Genomic DNA, 18863 nt, shown 5'->3' with positions numbered 1-18863 from the left:
GTTTTTACTCGCTGGCGGTGGAAGGATATTGATGTGGCGTAGATGGAGCATTAAAATCAGAATTATGCTGGGGAATAAAAAAAAAAAAAGAAAGAAAAAAAAGCCAGGCATAAATTAGCAGCGTTCGCTCCCTCCGTGGCTGAAGGGAGCTCGCATTACACCAGTGCCATATAACATAGAGGGGAAGTGTTTGGGAGCTGCTGGGCCATAAATCACAGGAGGCATTTAAAGTGACAGGAGGAAAGGCCACGTGGAGATGGATGGATGTCCGAGGAGGGGACTGTCCAAGGGGCGGCCGTAAACACGTCAGGAGACGAGGCACTGGGGCGGGAGGGAGGGGGAAAGGGGATCTGAGGATTGAAGGCTGAGAGCTGAGGGCAGGGGTGAATGCTGGCAGGGGAAGTCAGGGGACAAGCTGACCTGAAAAGCCGTGGGTTTGGAGAAGTGGGATGGCAATCCTGTTTTGCCACACTTCAAGGTTGCTAAATTACTTTTAAGTTTTTCCCCTTGTGAAACAGCAAAATGTTGTAGCATTCATTTTTCACTGAAAAGGTCAAGTTTTGGATTCTGCTTTTTCATTCTGTCAAGAACTGACCAGAAAACCCAAGACATTACATACCTTTGCAGGATATCTTCATCCTATTTGAGGTGTCCACACAAAATCCTTTGCCTGAAATACTCTTTGCCAAAAACTCTGTGATGAAGTTCCATACTTTGTGCCAAACCAGAATGACAGTCTGTGATCTTTAGGGGTGCTGGATTCACCCTAAAGAGGACAGGTGCCTTTTCCTCACCTCAGCCTGTCCATGGGACTGTCTGGAGATGTTGCTGTGACTCTGAGCACTGAAGGACTCTGAGGGCTCTGTTCAAGGAGTCCTGTTGAATTTACCAGGATTATTTCAGGAACAATGTTGTGAAATCACTCTCTGCTTTCCATCCCCTGGAAATCACAGTTCAAATGTGCTTGCAGCCAAGGGAGAAAGTTCTTGTGTGACAGCAGCTCTTTTCAATGTTTCCCTGCACTGTTCAAACTGCTACAGAAAGGTTAGTGAATTATTTTTTTTTTTTTTTGGCATGGTCACCACGCACTTTCTCACACTTCCAATAACAAGAGAACAACAAGGGCATTTGCTTTTTAGTGAAGTGCTGCAGTCGTGCTCTTTAGAAAGGGGATCTGAAAAAAAGAGTGTGATTCAAGTCAGGCTTAGGATCAATACACAGGCTTGGGGTCAGGGCTGGAGTAAAACTGGGGGGATGGAGAAGGTAGGAAAAGTCTCAAGGAGAAGGAATTGAAGGACAAGGATAGATGTTTCTTCAGAGGAAAAGTGAGGCTTATTGGCAGAGCTGTGTGGGCTGCATGGGTAGGGAGTGAAACGGGCTCACGACGGGGACAGCCAAGGTGGCCTCAAGTCAGAACTGGAAGTGTTAACATTTGGAAAAAGAGCTTAATCCCAGCAGCTGGCAGCCTGGAGTGTCTCAAACTCCAGCACAGCTCTTGGCTTGGAGGTTTCCCTCCCGCAGGAAAGCAAGTCCCCTGCTGCAAAGGCAGATGCACAGGAACCTGTTCCAAGAGCAGGCGGCTGTCAGGACAAGGCAGCTCCCTGAGCAAGGGATGTGTTAGATCTCCAGAGGGCCCTGCCTCTCTGCACAGCAAAAGGCAGAAACTGCTTGAGAGAGTGAGTAATTCATCAGTAAAACATTAATTATCCTAATGACTCCATTCATTAACCTCTGAAGTGAGAGGAACCGGTCCCTCTCCATCTCCAGAGAAATTTAGCCCCTTCCAGCTTCAGTGCTGGAGTTCCACTGCAGAAAAATAGGTACATGAACCTGTTAAAAATGGGGCAATCTGGGGAGCAAATATCTCACAGGCTGGATCATGCCCAAGGCTGGAATCTCATGCAGGCACCAGTGCAACACCACTAATGTCAGCAGAACTTCTGACTTACCCAGACATCTCTGAGTCCAGGTCTGAACACCAGGCTTGCTCTCCAGCATGAGTGATTCCCCAGTTCTACATGAGCAAGAAAAAATCCTGTGTTTTGGCCAACAGAATATATGGTTCAGTCCCACTGGGCTTTCAAACAATATGTTTAAGAGTTAGTCTGCAGAAAGGCTTAAGTATGTGCACAAATACTCCTTTGGCAAGGAACTTATGCTGTGGGGGCAGTTCATGTGTGTGAGCTGATCCTGCAGTTCTCCCTGTGTTTGTAAGGGCCTGTATCTGTTGACAATCTAGCTATGAAGCTTGGAAAAGGATGGGAACTCCTCCTCTTCCGAGAGGCTCTGATGCTGCTCGTGGTTCTGGCACTGGCTGGCTCTCAGCTCGTCCTGCCTCCTCTCTGTGCCTGGGTTTGCTTCCATGCAAACTGCTTTATGATCTCTTAATGAGAAGTGCTGCATGAGAGCTGAAAACCAACATTATTTCTGGGATGGAGCCCACCTCTGCCCTTGGGAGACACAGTGACTGCTTCTCAAGTCATGTGCTGGTTAAATTAAATTCATGGTCTGCTCAAGCCATGAACAAACACAGCCTGCAGTTCCAGGGAGCTCAGGAATGTATTTTCAGGTGGGGCTGACTCTTCACACTCGGTTTCCTCTTAGCTCCTCGTACCTGTATAGAGGTATATGAGGTATTTGAGCCTCTCCTGGACTGTCAGTGCAGCAGAGGGTCAGAGAACCACAGAATGATTTGGGTTGGAAGGGACCTTAAAGCTCATTGTGTTCCACCCCCCACCATGAGCAGGGACACCTTCCACCAGACCAGATTGCTCCAAGCCCCGTCCAGCCTGGCCTTGAACACTTCCAGGGACTTCCAGGGGCAGCCACAGCTTTTCTGGGCATCCTGTGCCAGTGCATTAGCACCTTCATCATAAAGAACTTCTTCCTAATATCTGATCTAACCCTGCCCTCTGTCCATGTGAAGCCATTCCCCCTTTTCCTGTCTCTCCAGGCCCTTGTAAATCTTTTTGTACTCTGGAAAATCATCACTACTCTTGAGCTTGGCCAGAGGGGATGCAGTGGAAGTCACCCTGCTGTGTTCCCCCCCACATGGATGTCCCTTCTTGGCACTAATGTCACAGTGGGATCCAGTGCATGCTGTGTGTCCACAGTGGGATCTCCTGGGCTGAGTTCTCTCTGTGTTGAGTGTCTGCATCCCCCACCATCCCCCCCTGCTTGCTGGATTGCTGTCGAGTTACTGGAGCTATGACAAATCTCTCCTAAGCACTGGATCTGAACTGGATCCATCCTGGATTTAAGATCCTTTCCAGAAGCCTTGGAAGAGCCATTCCAGAGTCCAGTAATTTTATTTTTAAAAAGCTTTCAATTTCTTTTGACAGGGCTGGAGTGTTTAAAGATGGCAAAGTGAAGGAGATAAATAGATTATTGATCGGACAGTCTTGTAATTCCTTAGTGAATTGGATTTAGCTCCTTCACTGAGATCAGGTCTCTGCCATAAATCTCCCAAGGAATCAATAAGATGGAGAGTGCCTGGTGAGCAGGACTCTTTTTGTTACCATGGCCACAGGTGGGGACTGGGAGTGAGTCTCTCACGGGAGCGAAGGGCAGGAACTTGGAGCCACGTTTGTGCTGAGCCCACCTTGGCACAGGGTTATGCTGGTGGCATCAAAGTATTGACTTGCACACATGGGCTGCCTCTGCCATGTGGAGATAATTCTGGGTGCAATCATTGCTTTCATGAGTTATCCTGGCATTAAAGGACAGCTCAGCTTCCAGGGCTGGGGGTGGGAGTGTGACTTGGCTTCCTGGTGGCAGCAGGATGGAAAACTCCCATCAGGTGCATCTGCTGTCCATTCTTTGTCACCTCCAGGCTCTGAATCCCAGCAGTGGCTCTGTCCTCAAGTCCTGTCTGACTTGCCTGCACAGTGGAGGCAACTTCAGAGCCTTCCTGGCTGGGCAGGGATTCAGACCATGATTAGAGAGACAGCAGGAGCTGCCAGCAGCAAAAACCACCAAACCCCCCAAATTCTGTTAAGTCCTGATGTAGCTAAGAGTGCCAGGCAATAAAAACTGTCTGCAGCCCTTCAGTCCCTCCCAAGGGCCTGTGTGTGCTCTGTCTCTGTACCTGGCACCAGCACAGCATCTGTGGCTGCCGAGAGCTTTGGGTCAGAGAGTGGTTTGTTATTTGGAATGACAGCAGGGTTAGAGCTTGGAGCCTGGAATCCATAAAAGCCTTCATGGTCTAATGTCTTCAGCTAATTGTAGTTCTGTGTCTGAAGATTTGTGGATACCCAGATTGGGGATTCATAAATGTCCAATACACTGTGTTGGTGTATAGGTCAGTTCTGTCAATCCTCCTGCCTTCTGTTCCTCCTCATCCCCACCAGCAAATTCAGAGCAGAGAGACAGCCATGACTTTCCTAAAATCATTCATAATCAAGTTTATGTAATCAAGTTTATCAGCATTCACAGAAATGAGCTTGAGAATGAACTTAGGAGAATATACAAATTCAGACCTTCCAGACTAAATTTTTTTCCAGTCAGCTGTACTCTCTTCCAGTTCCCATCAGCTCTGCTTTACTCACATAGCTGAAGTCTTTGGGTTCTATGTGACATTTCCCAAAAGTTCAGCCACTCTGCAGAACCCCTGGAGCCTCAGGCCTTGACAAAGTGGACTGGAGGTCTTCCAAAGCTGGACTTAGCTGGGAGGCTTCCAGTGCTTCCTTTTTCCAACTGAGCTGGCAAGAGACAAAATAGCTTTTTTCACTCTATTTCATTCCCCTTCTGGTGCTGGCTACACCCCAAAAGGCAGAGACAAAGAAAGGGATAGGAGGGAGAAATCAGCTACATCTTTTCACTGCTGAGGGTCCTCAATTTGAGATCCAGAATGGGTCGTGTGGGTAAGGGGTGATACCTACCCACCTTGCTCACCTGTGGAAACCAAGGGGAATTTTATTTAGAGCCAGTGAGAAAAACTTGTTGGTTTCCCATCCTCCATGGAAAACCGATGTAGAAACTGGTTGTGGCTTTTTTTAGTTTCAAAAAAAAAAAAAAAAAAATCCCCAGGTCTGTCATCAAAAGCACTTGAGGGAAGGGGGCAGGATGAAAATGTGCCTTGAAGCTTGAGCTGAACATTGTATTGATTTATTTTATTTTGGTACAACTAAATCCAGGAAGAGATTTCTCGGCGAACAGATCTGTTTGCAAACTTTTTATCTAGTCAGAAAATCCACAGCCAATGAATCACATTTTCTATCATGAAAACTTTTAGAAAACATAAGCTGCTCAACCAAAACTCATCTTGTTTGACCATTCCCAGAAGCGAGCGATGCAGAGGAATCTGAGCTACCTATAGCTGCAAATCCAAACCCAGTCCAATTTTCTCGTTGTGTACAAATCACAAAGCTGTTGTGTGGTGTAATCCAAGCAGGCATTGCTTCCAGCTCTTTTAGTTCACCCAGTGGAAAGTTGTGTTTGCATCAACCACATTCAAGCCTTGCTGGGGGGGGGAAGAGTCAGGATCAGTCAGATTACAAACCCTTTCTGCTCACTGATGGATCAGGTGAGAAGGACACCAGAGCTTGGAGTTAGGCAGGGTTACACAGTTATTGTTGGCTCCAGGAAGCCCTTTCCTAGCCCAGATTCCCATATCAGCAGCAGCAAGGTGCAGTGGGAACAATGCAGAAGCTGGCTGAGGAGGCTAGTTCCTGTGAGAAGCCAACAGGGAAAGTCTGAAAGGGGCCAGCTGGGGTCTTCTGCTTGCCCTGGGCACAGGAGCAGCAAAGGGAGGTGGAGATGGGGCAGGCAATCCAGAGCAGGGATTAAGGTGCACATGTGGGTTGTGTACACTGGACAAAATTGAGGTTTACAGGCATAAAGGAGAACTGTTCTGCCCTTTCGGGTTTAATGGTCTTTTCTAAAGGGACAATCGAAGTGGCCAGAAGACTTCAAACCAGGCAGCTGGACCACCACAGGCTCTGTAAGAGCTGCACACCAGAGGTCAGTGTGAAGTAAGCCCTGGGATCCAGTGCTCATGAGTGTCTGTGCTCATGGGAAATAAGAGGTGGGAACCTGGAGTGTGCAGGATGGTGTGGTGGGGGCAGAATTGCTTCTTGCTTGGCAGAGGTTGGCATGAAGCAACACGAGACCCTCTGAGCTCTCCTGAAGGCTTTGTAAGAAGAGCTGTGTACAGTGAGAGGGAGAGCTGCCAGGCTGGCTTCCTTTCCCAGATGGGATGAACCATTCCCAGGGCTCCATCTGAACCCACACACTGGCCAGTCCCAGCTACCAGCCCCCACTGCCACTCCTCAACGTGGGAGCCAAAGCAAACATTTCCTCCACTAATAAGACAGGTTTCCCAGCTCCTGAGGATTCCTGGCTCTCCCGAGCTCACTGCCATCCCTCCCCTCGTTTACATATCTTCATTTGTCAAGCACCACCTGAACACCTCCTGGGCTGCCTCCTCACTGTGCTCCCGAGCTGGGAAAAGGTCACCTGTCTAACAAGGAGAGGTGCTGGAAATAAACCCGTGTGTTTTTGCTCTATTCAAACATCTGATGTGACATGGGAAGGTGAACCAGCTGCCAGGAACCCACCTGGCATGTAGGAAGCTGTGCAGTGGTTTGTCCAGGCCCTGCCTGTCTGCCACAGAACACTAACTGTTCCTGTTTCTGTGCCGTCTCAGTGATGTGGGTGCCTTATTTTTCCTTGGAAACAATCTGTGGGTGCATTTTAAAATCCCTGAAGAACTTCTGAACTCCCAGCTTCTGGATTACCTGGGAGATCTGAACCATCTGAACCACAGGTGAGCACATGGGAGGAAAAGAGGGCTCCCAAGATCTGTTCCTCTCATGGAAACTGAGGTTGCTGAGCTGTGGTGCTGTCTGGAGAGAAATCCCCATGACATGGAGTAGCAGCTCCCTGCCTGCACTGAGGGCAGCAAACCCAGCCTGAACTGTTATCTTCATGTGTGCTGTCGTGGCTCCAGGGACTATGACCTTGCTTTGAAAGGTATTTAATATCTACGAGGAAGATACAGTCAAAATAATTCTCTTCTTCCAAAGTGAAACACAGCAGAAAAAGAAGTGAGGAGAAGGAGTGAGAGGAGACTGGGCAGTGTTTCAGTGATGCTGAGGAGCAGCTCTTTGCTGTTTTGAGGGAGATGTCTGCTCAGGGCAGCTCTGGGGGCTGAGCTGGCTCCGGGTGCTCAGCTCTGGATGCTGACTCTGAACATAACCTGGGATGGCACAGATGGAAATGGATCAGGAACTTGAGTTCAGAACTGATGTGGGTAGGCTGGTGCTGGTTCTGGTATCCCCTCTCCCTCTTTCATAAGGACATCCCATTCAGTGTGTTCACAGTTCCCATGTAAAACTGGGACAAAGCCTCTGTCCTCTATAGCAGCTCCAGTGACAGGCCTTCCAATGCAGACTGTCCAGGTGGCTTAGAGTTTAAACAGGACAAGGGAAAACATGAATAAAGACAGGCCTGAGACATAGAAAGCAGCTGTCCAAAGCTATTTGAAGCTTCTTCACAGTGTTCTCCCTAAGATTCCTCCTTTCCTCCCTTGGCATATGAGTCTGGGACTTGATTCCTCTTCTCTGTCCAGAATTGAGAAGAAATGTTTTAACTTCCACAAAATATGAAACTCTTCAAAACACCTACACCCACTTAACAAAATCGAGAATCTCAATACTTTTGTTAAAGCATTTAACTCTAAAACTTTCAAGTCTTTTAACTTTTGCTTAAGGTGGAACGGCAACATTTTGAACATTCAAACATTCCCTTGAAAAACTGATCAAAAATACTCAGCTTTTAAATTTAAAACAGAGATATGATAGAAGCAGCATTTTCCAGAAGGGCAACAATACTTGAGAGCATTTCCTTTGCAATGGATGGAGAATCTGAACAGGACTGGAGAACACAACAGGGAAACTGAGGTGCAGCAGAAGCCACAGGACTCGTCAAAGACACAGAAGAGTCGCTTCAGAGCCACAGTGAAAATTCATGATGGTGTGATTTCCAGAGCTGTTCTGTTGGCTGGGACATGCCAAGTAGGAGCTGTCGCATCTGATGCCCTATGAAAGACCTTCAGCAGTGCGTGACTCGTGTTCCAGGGTGTGAGAATAACCTCAGGTTTTTAGCAGCTCTGCACTGACCCGAGTCCCACAGGCTTTTCCTGTCACGGTTTAACTGCTCGGCTCCCCCAGCCCGAGCAGCCTGTGCCAAGCACCCTGAGATGAGACCCTCAGGCATTGACTCGAGGGGGAGCTGTTTGCCTGGAAATGAGAACAGGACCCTCTCTCTTTTTCAGGCACTGGTGAATCATTTCATCTGTTTTTTTCTATATTTCTATGCACAGTCCTGCCATTTGCCAGGTTAGACGTTGAAATCTGCCCCATCCATGTGGTTCCACTGGAGACAGAGATTGGAAGAGCTGGACACACCAAGCTTTTAAAGATGGAAAGGAGCCTGGTAGATAGATCTGCGAGCCCTCGACTGCTTTCCTTGGAGATAAACGGGGTTAAGAAGTGAGGGAAGAACTGAGCCTGCCTGGAGACCTAGAGATATCCACACAGACTCCTTTGAACAGCCGTGCAGACATTCACAGGTGGAGGTACATGCACTGTTAGGAGATTAAACTTCTCAGACCCTCTTTCCACCTGTAAGGGAGCCCCTGAGGGTGGCTGGAAGGTGAAGTTCTCATCCTTCTGTCCAAACTGAATGTGGAGCTCTATGACCCATCTGGCTGCCATCCAAAACTGAGGTCTTGGGATTCCCACCCTGAGCCCTGAAGCCATTTCATCTGCCTTTAAATAGAACAGGGCTTTGAGGGAAACTGGAACTGGAACAAAGCTCCTTCCCCACTGTGGGGCCAGTGGGGTCAATGAAGAAGCAGCTGAGGGTGAAATCAATTAATTCATTCATTACAGAGCTACTGCAGCCACAAAGATATTTCAGTTGTGCTTGCTGAGAGGTCCTCTTGAGAGATACATCTCATTTTCAGAGAGGTCCCCAAGGGGAGGGCATAGTCAGACAATTTCATTCCCACTGACTAGAGGGTAATACTGATGTTCTGGGGAAAATGTACCCTCTTATCACCTCAAATGTCACTCCAGAATAGGAAAGAGTTTGAGTGAAATCAGACCCCACTTCAACCCAGAGGGATTTGTGACAGAAAAACCCGAAAACCTGGGGAGAGAGGAGGTGGTGAATGCTATTTTGAAGGTTTACAGAATGAGAAAGGGAGGATGGAAGTACATTTCCCATGGGCAGAAAAGTTTGCTGTCAGGCTTCTGTTGCTGGGCAGGATTTCTGAGGTGGTTCAGCATTCACAGGGAAACCTTCCAAGCTCCTTAATCTTCATCCCACCAGAACCACATGCTCTGATCCATAGCCTTCTGCCCCAAAATCATCAATAGTGGCCTGATGGGCATATCCTGGAGCTGTGTTTGCATCCATGCCCGTGGTATGGCCTCCCTGTGCTGCACATCCCCCTTTACTGTCTGATCTTGTGAGGGAAGTTTAATGGTTTTAAATATAAATGTAGGTCCTTTAAAAAAAGATTGCAGAAGTCTGATCACTGAACAGCTCTTATAACAAGGTATGGCACTTTTTTTCATGCACTTCTGTGCCCTAAACCAGAGAGCAGGATGTCAGTTGCTTAATCACAGGCGTGATTTCGAACCCTTTGCTCCTTACAGAGAGATTTTTCAAGAGTCCTACAATCAGTATCTCAAAATCTTCCAAAGATATAGCTATTTATTGCAGGATTTAGCTGGGTAATGTTTCAGAGGAAAAAAAAAAAGTCATCCTGCCTGAATATACCATGTTAGCAAGAGGGAAAATGTACCTATTGACAGATGAATAGACAAAAAGAGCCTGCAATTCTGGAGAAAAACCAGAGCTTTTCAATCATTTCTATCTCCCTGACAGCAAAGTTCACCTGCAAAGCAAGGGCAGAGTCTAAACACCTACAGCATAATCCAAAAAACACTGAAGGGAGCAGGGCTGTGGAGTAAAAGCAGTAAAGTGCTGATGAATCCAGTCCATTCCTTTAATATATTGAGGATACAGATGGCACAAGCAGTCCCTTCCCAGGCTGGGCTGAAAGCAGGAGAGGAGTGATGCATCACAGGAGGGAGAGACTGAAATCCATGGGAGGCTCGGTGACAGCAGAGGAGCAAAGTAATAACTGCTTTTCCTTTCTTGTCTTTCCAAACAGGGATCATTCATAAAAAGGAATGAGCTTTCTCGGTTTGGAGGAAAGGTGGGTGTAGGAAACGCTGTTTTTAGAGAAAGTTCTGATACCTGATGCCAACATAATGTGAAACTTCATCAGGAGCTTAGTGAAGTGGGGTGTTGTGAGGTGTGGTATGAGCCATACCTGGAAAATTACTTGGTTTCTGAAGGGATAAAGACTCAGCAGAGTTTGGAAGTTTCATGTTTCCATGTCCAACATTCAAAGCTTTTTTTTTAATTTTTATTTTCTTCCCAGAGCTCTGATACTTATATAGAGATATTTTCTTTCTTCCATCCCCATTTTCAGTACCCAGCCAGGAACCAGAAGTGCTAGAAATACTTCTAAGGGCTGTCTGCATAGCCAATTGTCCAATTTCACAGGCTTTAATGGCTTCTAGTGGAACTCACACCTCCCTCCCTGTCTGCCATGCTCCCAACCAGACACAGCTAATGACAGTGACACAAAGCCAAGGTAAGTGGTCAAAACAAACCCTTTGATATAGAGAAGGCTGAAAGGGATCATTATTTACTATTTAATTTAAAAAAAAAAAAAAAACCAAACCAAAACAACAAAACTTTCAAGATATTTTATTCACTTTCTAGTGATAGAAGAAAATACATCAAAAGTATGACACAAAACTGGCTTTAGGGCTGATTTAAATAACTCTTTAATGACATATGTCTTTGCATGCAAATCCCAGATGGTCACTTGCTCAGTTCACCACATTTGCAACATTCAGCAAGATAACAGAGGGGAAAAAAAGCCTTTCCCTTAAACTCTCATCATTTGAAGCTCTCTCTGGACTGATTTTTTCAGCTATTCAGACACTGGTGTCTCCACAGCTCCTCTTTTCCCCCTCATACATTTCCCTGTGTAAGAAAAGTGCCCTGAGCTCCATCTGAGGTACCACAATGTGACTGCAGTGACGCTTCTGATAATTCACCACTCAATATCCTGAGTCTGGGAAATCATTTTGTTGGTCAGAGGAAGGTGAGCCCAGGATGGAGGCAGTGCCCAGTTCACCCAGCACTGGGGCCTGGAGTCCATCCTGCTGTACACTGAGGACAGACCTCCCCAGGGGTAGCTGGAGAAAGAAAAGATGTAAAACCTTCTCCTTAGGCAGTGTGACAGCACTGAGACCCTCAGTTGTTTAGTTGACCCTGACACTGACCTTTCACTATGACCTTGAGTACAACCATCTTTCCATATTTTAGTTTTTCCATCTATAAAATGGAGACACCAGCACTATAATTTTTTTCTATGGGTCTTTCACAGTGAAGAAAAGCACGTTTTGCCTTTTAAGCCTCCCCATCCTGCTTTGTTGAGCAGCACACACATCTCAGCCAGCTTGGAGTGGTGCAGGTGAGGGACACAGAAAGAATTTTAGGGCTTTGGATGACTGATCTTTCCTCTGAGACTGGCTCATTACCAAACCTCCCTGTTTGACTTTTAGTTTTCCAGCAATATGGGGAAGAAAACCAAAAGAGCCAATTAACAAGTGAACCTGAGAAACAAGGGGGCTGATCTCCAACCCCTGTTCCAAGCCCATTCTACACTCCCTGTGCCTGCTGTGGGGTCTGCCCACATGGGAAGACAAGTGGGAATTGCCTCTGAAAGCCTCAGTCTCTGTGTTTATTTAAGCAAAGCTTCAGATGGCTGATGGGGATGGGTGTAAAGTGAATGATTCCATGTGGCAGCACAGACGTATCCCCCTGCTTCCTGTTTTTCTTTTTTTTCCTTTTCTACAAGAAAAACAAAATCCCCAAAGTCTGTCTGCCTGCTGATACTTTCAAGGGGCTGGGTGGTTGCTCTGCTTAGTTCAACTCTGATGTTCTCAAACTCCAGAGGAAAAGCATAATTAAATTAACCTGGAAAGGCCCTCTGATTCCAAAGTGCTGATACATTTTCTTAAGGGACTGGGTTACAAAAGGACTTATTTTCTGTGTTCCTGCTGCAAGATTTAAACCCTCTCTCCTGGTGGGATTCAGCTGTGCCCTGAAATCCAGGCTAATGTTCATGACATATTCACTATGTGTGGTGTTATCATTGCCTTACTTGGCTGTGCAGGAGTGTAAACTGCAGGAATATGAAATCTTGTTCCTTATTTTCTTTATTCCCATTTTTAGCTGCTCTGATCCTTCACCAGCTTCTCTCTTTTTGCTCCTTTCTTGTCTGTATGTGATTGCAAAGATGGGAGAGCAGTGTGTGCTGGTCACAGGGAGTACAGGGGGGTAGGACAGGTCCCTTTGGAACACCAGGGCAAGGTGGTTGTTCCCTCTGGCAGCGTGGCCCTGGGGGCTGCAGCACACAGCAACCAGGGCAGCCTCCAAAAAACACCCTGGGAGCAGGGCATGTGTCCAAAAAACACCCTGGGAGCAGAGCATGTGGCCACGTGGTTGGCACTGACTCCAGAGAGGAGTGACTGCAGAGGCAGCTCCGCATCCTCATCACCATCATTCCCTTGTTTTATGGGAATAAATTGTCCAGGCCAAACCCTCCAGCTAATGGTTAAACTGGGGAGCGTGAAACCTGCCAGCAAGGAGAGAGAATAAACTCAGGGTCACAGGAATAAATTCATGCAAGATAAGGAGTGGGAAGTAACCAGAGAGGCAGAGTTCTCCCAAGGATTTAAGAGAGTTTATCCTATGCATTTAGAACCACAGAATAGTTGGAAGGGACCTTTAAAGGTCATTTAGTCCTCCCCCCGCAATGATCAGGGGTATTTAGGACTGCCCTGGGCAAGGCAGTGGCAAAGCAGTGTCTTGTTATGGGTTGTGCTTGCAACTTTTCCCATTGAAATACTCTGCTTTTAACTGCTGGTAATTCTCTGGGCTCTGGAGTGTCGTGCTGAAAAGCTGGTGCAAATCAGGTTTTGCAAGAGCAGTTTTAGATAAAGTGAAGCAGGGTACTGCTCCCCCCACCACCACCTTGGAGATCATGCTCCTGTTCCATCCATTAAAAGAAAAAAAACTTGTGGTAAAAATAGTGTGAGATGATGTCATAAAAAATTATCATAATGCATCTGGAAAGAAAAACCATTGGGGATACCTAGGTGATCTTATATCTGACACTTTTTTTTTCTTTTTTAAATCCCTGATTTATTAATTTTAACCTGCTTCTAGCAGGAATGAGGCCGTGATTTGTATGTGCACAGGTCTGGCTCTAACCTGAATAGCTGTGGGAGAGGAGGTGGGGGAAAGGTGTGTGGTTCTTTGGGACCATTTCTTGCCCCCCTTCCCTGTCCAGGTTTCTCACAGGGGTTTCTCAGGGGTGCAGAGTGCCCTCCTCGAGATGTGGAGGTGGAAGCAACCACCAAAAGACTCAGGCTCTGTGCCACCCCCTTAATCCCACCTGAACTGAATGGAAGGAGCAGCAGGAGTGAGGACAGGATATCCAGGCAATTTATATCCATCCTGCACTGACAACATCCCTGCTTCCTCAGGAAGGTGCCATTCCTGTGCTAAGAAATAGCCCAAGCTGGTGACTGTGCAGCATCTTTTCCTCCTGAGGAGCTGGGGCCACTCCAAATGAGCATAATAAATGATATAAGGAACAATATAAGTGGTGCTATAAATAATCATGCTGCAATTCCACTGATGGCTTATGGTGGCATTATAAATGATCAGAGCAAAGTCAGGAGGTCTCCTCACACCACCAGAGCCTCATGGTGGAATTATAGATCTAATTTAAGTGCATTTTGGGGGTAAATTATTTATTAAAGTGTAAAGCTTATGGAGATAAATGTCCAAGTAGTCAAGACTCCTGGACTAGGTGAGCATTCCTGGTCCTAATAATTACAGGTAGAATTTACTCCTGGGCAAAAGGGCTAGATCAAGATTTTAGCAACATTTTAGGTATCCACAAGCCCTGCAGGACACTCCTTGGCACAGGGTTGCAATCTCTAAACCTACAATGAAATGGGCTCCTTGTACAGGTGATCAATCCAGAACACCAATTGCTCATAAACCCATTTTAATGATTAAACTGGAGTTAGAAGATGAGGGCAAGAAGAAACTTTCCTCAGGCTCATGAAAAAGCACAGGTTGTTGTCTTAAAACTTTTATGTTTTCCTGCATTTCAGCCCTGAAAAGGAGTCCTGGTGCTGGTGTTTTTACCTCTTCCTGCATATTTAATTCTAATTTCAGTCAGAATTTCTTGCTGTTGGTTAACTAGGAAAACACTCACAGGACTGTGGCAAAATGCCTCCACAGAAAGTGTTATTAAACATTGGCAGGGGCTGCCCAGGGAGGTGGGGGAGTCCCCATCCCTGGAGGTGTCCAAGGAATGACTGGATGTGGCACTCAGTGCTCTGGGTTGGGGGACAAGGTGGGGATCAGTCAAAGGTTGGACTCGATGGTCTTGGAGCTCTTTTCCAACCTTAATGATTCTGTGAAATTCTCTCTGCCACACACTTCTGGAGTGAAATCAGGCAACTGGGTTAAGCCTCTCAAAAATAATTATATATATAGACACCTTGAAATATCCAATCTCAAGCTGCAGAGACCTCTCTACACCAGCCTGGCTGATCCCCATGTGCCCACAGCATGCCCAGATCCCAAGAGGCCAAGCTCATGGAGACATTCCCAAGCAGAGCCTGAAGTGTGCTTCCAGCATGGGAAGCAGAGGAGGAAGACTCAGCCTATAATCACTTTGAAAACTGCATTTTCTGGAGTCTTCTGCTACACCAAATTAGCCCGTGGAACAGGAGGTTCAACACTCCTGCACCACTGGGCTGCAGAGAGGATAAACACATTAAGGTGAGGCATTAAGATACTCTGGTAATTAGGAGCCATATAAGTAACTTAGATATAGAATGAAGCTACTAATAATGCATGAATGCAAAGCCTTAAGAGGTTTCCTTCACATAAAGCACCCAGCTCTTCGGTGGCTTAGCTCAATTCTCTGAAGCTGCAAATTCAGGCTGCAAATCTTCTGAGGATCCACTCTCTTAGGGAGGGTTTTTTTTTTTCCCTTGTCATACTTAAAAATATTGCTGAGCCCAAATTTTTTTGCTTATAGGCAGTGTTTCTCCCACAGCTTCCAGCCAGACTAGAAAATGTTGAAAGGCAGGGCAAAATGTATTTAAAAAAAAAAAAAAAAAGAAAAAGGCATGTAAAATTAGGCAGAAGGCTTGGGGGAAGATTCTGATTAAGGGAGTGTATCTAATGGTCAGACCAGGGAGATGGAATCAGTATTCCTGCCACTAATTCACTGTGTAACCTTGTGCTGTCGCTAAGCTTTTTTGTGCTCTATTTTCCTCGCCAGTAAAATGAGTATTATAATAGTTACCTCCCTGATAAGGGTTTCAGTTAATCAATTCCTAAAGCCCTTAAGTACAGAGAGACACAAGATATCATATCAACAAAGTCCAGCATTTATCTGTGGCTGGATATTCCCTGAACTGCACCATCTGTGAAGGAACAGAACCTGATCTGTATAAACCAGAAAGATTCCCATCGACTTTGATGAATAAACACTATTTCTTGCAAATAATACCTGTGTGTTTTTTGTCACAAGGCAGGATTTGCTGCTTAAAAATGTGTTTGAAAAAGCAAATTAAAAAGGTTTCAGGTAGGCTGGTGGAATTAAACTCCCCTGATGACTGAATTGCTTGCACAGTTTGCCTGTGCTGTTCCTTACAGTAACCTGAGTCAGTCTGGTGCTGCTGGTGGTAGCAGCAGACAGAAAAAAGAGATGGGTTCTGCTCAAAATTCTGAATTTTTGCCAAGGAAATAGGAGGTGTAAATAATGAACGTCTGATGGGTGTTTTTCAAACAGTAGAAAACTAACTTATGGTCTGGGAATGAAGATCCTTTCTTAGAAAAGACGACTAAGGAGCTTAGCTTTTTAGCCAGCAAAACTGAAGGGTGAAAAAGAGGAGGAGATTGTTGCATATAAGTAGATCAGGGTGTGGCAGCAGGGAGGGAAAAGGGCTATTAAATCAAGGGGGACAATGCTGAAAGAACAAATGAGTATAAACAGGCCATTAATAAATTCAGGCTGTTAATTAGAAGAGTATGTTTAAATATCATAAGAGCTGGATTATAGCCAGGAACAGGCATAGGTAAGATTTAAACTGGAGCCACTCTCACATGGGCAGAGGAGTGGACCTGAATCTAACTCCATTCTTTTCTCATGCTCGAGACATTGATTTTAACATTTCACAGTTTACTATATTTCCAGGAAAATTAGAGGGTAATCTTCTTTCTTCAAAGTGCTTTTTTACATGTATCACGGCTGAATTTTAAATTGAGGTGTTGGCTACCACATCCCCTCTGTGTCATACATATCTTTCTTCTATTCTGCTCTTTGCTCCACAGGTTTTCCTGCCTTCTCTCACTTCTCTGCTCTTCCTTGTTTCCACCCCTTCCTTCACCTTGCAGCCCAAACCCTTTCAGCCCTGTCATTCATTAGGGAAAGACAAACAGCTGCACTTGATGGTTACAAGCTACAGCACAAGTGGAGCAGCTTGAATTTCAAATGTGTTTGTTTCCTTTCTTGCCCTGCTCACTCTGGGCTGTGGTGGCTTTTGCTGCAACAGCTCTCAACCTGCCTGAGTCCCAACAGCTCGACACTTTAATAATTTAAGTGATTTACATTCCCCAAAGTGCATCTGAACAGATTTATTATGAGCGTTTGCGACCTGTTCCTCTAAAGCACTTCTCTGACGTCTGTTCTTCGCTGGAGTTCACCACCCAAGGCAGTTCACAGTGGTAATTGGAAGGTAAGTGCTGGTTCTTGATGTTTGTCGTGGGAGCCAAGCCATTAAGGTGGGCTGATATAGGGGTCTCTCTTCATTGGCACTGCAGAATGTGCAGGTATAATGAAAACAAAACTTTTGGGAAGAAAATATTCTGAGTTCTTCATGTTGAATTCCTGTCCCTCTAACAGGCAATTGAGATGCTGCCTCATGTGCTTTTGTCCACTTCTAGATAGTATTGTTATTTATATTATTTATTTGTTTGTTTGTTTATTCTCTGTGAGTCTGTCGTATTTACCAGAGCAGGTAGTGACAAGAGCAGGGGGAATAGCTTCAAATTGAAAGAGAGTTGGTTTGGGTTAGATATTGGGAAAAACTTCTTCCCTGTGAGGTTGGTGATGTCCTGGCACAGGTTGCCCAGAGAAGCTGTGGCTGCCCCATCCCTGGAAGTGTCCAAGGCGAGGTTGGACAGGGTTTGGAACAACCTGGGCTAGTGGAAGGTGTCCCTGCCCATGGCAGGGGATTGGAACAAGGTGGTCTTTCAATTCTCTTTCAACCCAGGCCATTCTATGATTCTATTTGTCAGTGCATCCCTTTGGATACACAAATCATCCTCTTTCTCCTTGGGCCACTCTGGTCTCACAGAACAGGGTATCCCTTTCTCCAGGCCATCAGCAGGGCAAAGCTTCTCCTACCTCATGGTTTATTCCCCATAGCTGTCCTCTGCTCTCCTCCATGCCAAGGTGGGGCCTCCTGCAGGTATTAGACCAGTTTCAGCTGACCATACACACACAAGTTTTGTTCTGTTTCTGGAAAATCTTCTCTCTTTTATTTCTGACTTGTGTTAAGAAGGTATCAAGAACTCCCTCTAGGTAAATGCCTCAGAGGCTGTAGTGTCCAAAAGGCAAGGAAAGCATCTTTATAGCTATTGTGGAACTATGGCACTGAGAATGTCCTTATCCAAGGCCACATGGAAGTTTGTAGAAGAGCCTGATACTCCACACCCTCTGTCCTGGGATTTAGTCCCAAAGCTGTCCTTCCTTTGGAATTTTTACAAGTTCCTTGCTTGGTTTGAGTTGCATCAGTTCACTTTGTCACATTTCTGTACCGTGTAGTCAGAATTTCCATCCTGTGCTTTCTTCCACCCTGTTCTTCACCATTTTCCTGCCTGGCTTGAACCTTCACTGCCTCACTGCACTGCTGGGCACACACTTTTCCTGTTCTGCTTTGTCCATCACTCTGAAACTCCTCTCCCTGTCTGAGGAGTCTGTCCGCTCGCATTTGAGCACACACCACTCATGTTAAGCAGCAAATCAATCCTGCATTCCCTGTCCTGATGTGTCATATGAGAATCTCTCTGGAGCCCACAGTGAGGGCTACAGCTTCCCCCTTGACCTGTGCATTCTGTCCTGCTGTGGGGACTGAGCACTGGTCCCTCATCCACTAAAAGAAGATTTCAGCCTCATTTTTCACTGGCAGTGACTGGAATGACCAATCTGCTGCCTGCTGGGGAGCAAAAGGTCAGGCCAAGTCCACTTTGTGGCTACTTGTTTTTCTCCACAGTGACCAATTTCAGGCGGTAATAGAAGCATCAATAATGTCTCTGTCTTCTCTGACTGCTTCGTTTCTTCCTCTTTTTTTTTTCCCCTATTGATTGAAATATTGCAGCCTCCATTTGTCAGCTGGGCCCCTGCGAGGCAGGCTGAGGCACTAGCTCACAGAACACATCTTCCCCATGAGCAGGAGGTGAGGAGCTGAACTCATTTGGGATTGTGGAGGTGTTGGCCACAGAATGCAACTCGTGATCTCCTTGGCTTATGCCCTTTTGTGGCTGAGGTCTGAGTTTTTGGGGCTCTGGGGAGTCACCTGGCAGCTGAAATTCTGCTGAGATGTTTGCATGCTGAGAAGTGGGAAAGGAAGACCCTCTTAGACTCTCCTCAGACCAGAGGAAAGACACCT

Source organism: Pseudopipra pipra, chromosome 20 (genome assembly GCF_036250125.1).
Source record: "Pseudopipra pipra isolate bDixPip1 chromosome 20, bDixPip1.hap1, whole genome shotgun sequence".
In the NCBI taxonomy this organism is placed as follows: Eukaryota; Metazoa; Chordata; class Aves; order Passeriformes; family Pipridae; genus Pseudopipra; species Pseudopipra pipra.
This window is presented reverse-complemented; position numbering follows the sequence as displayed.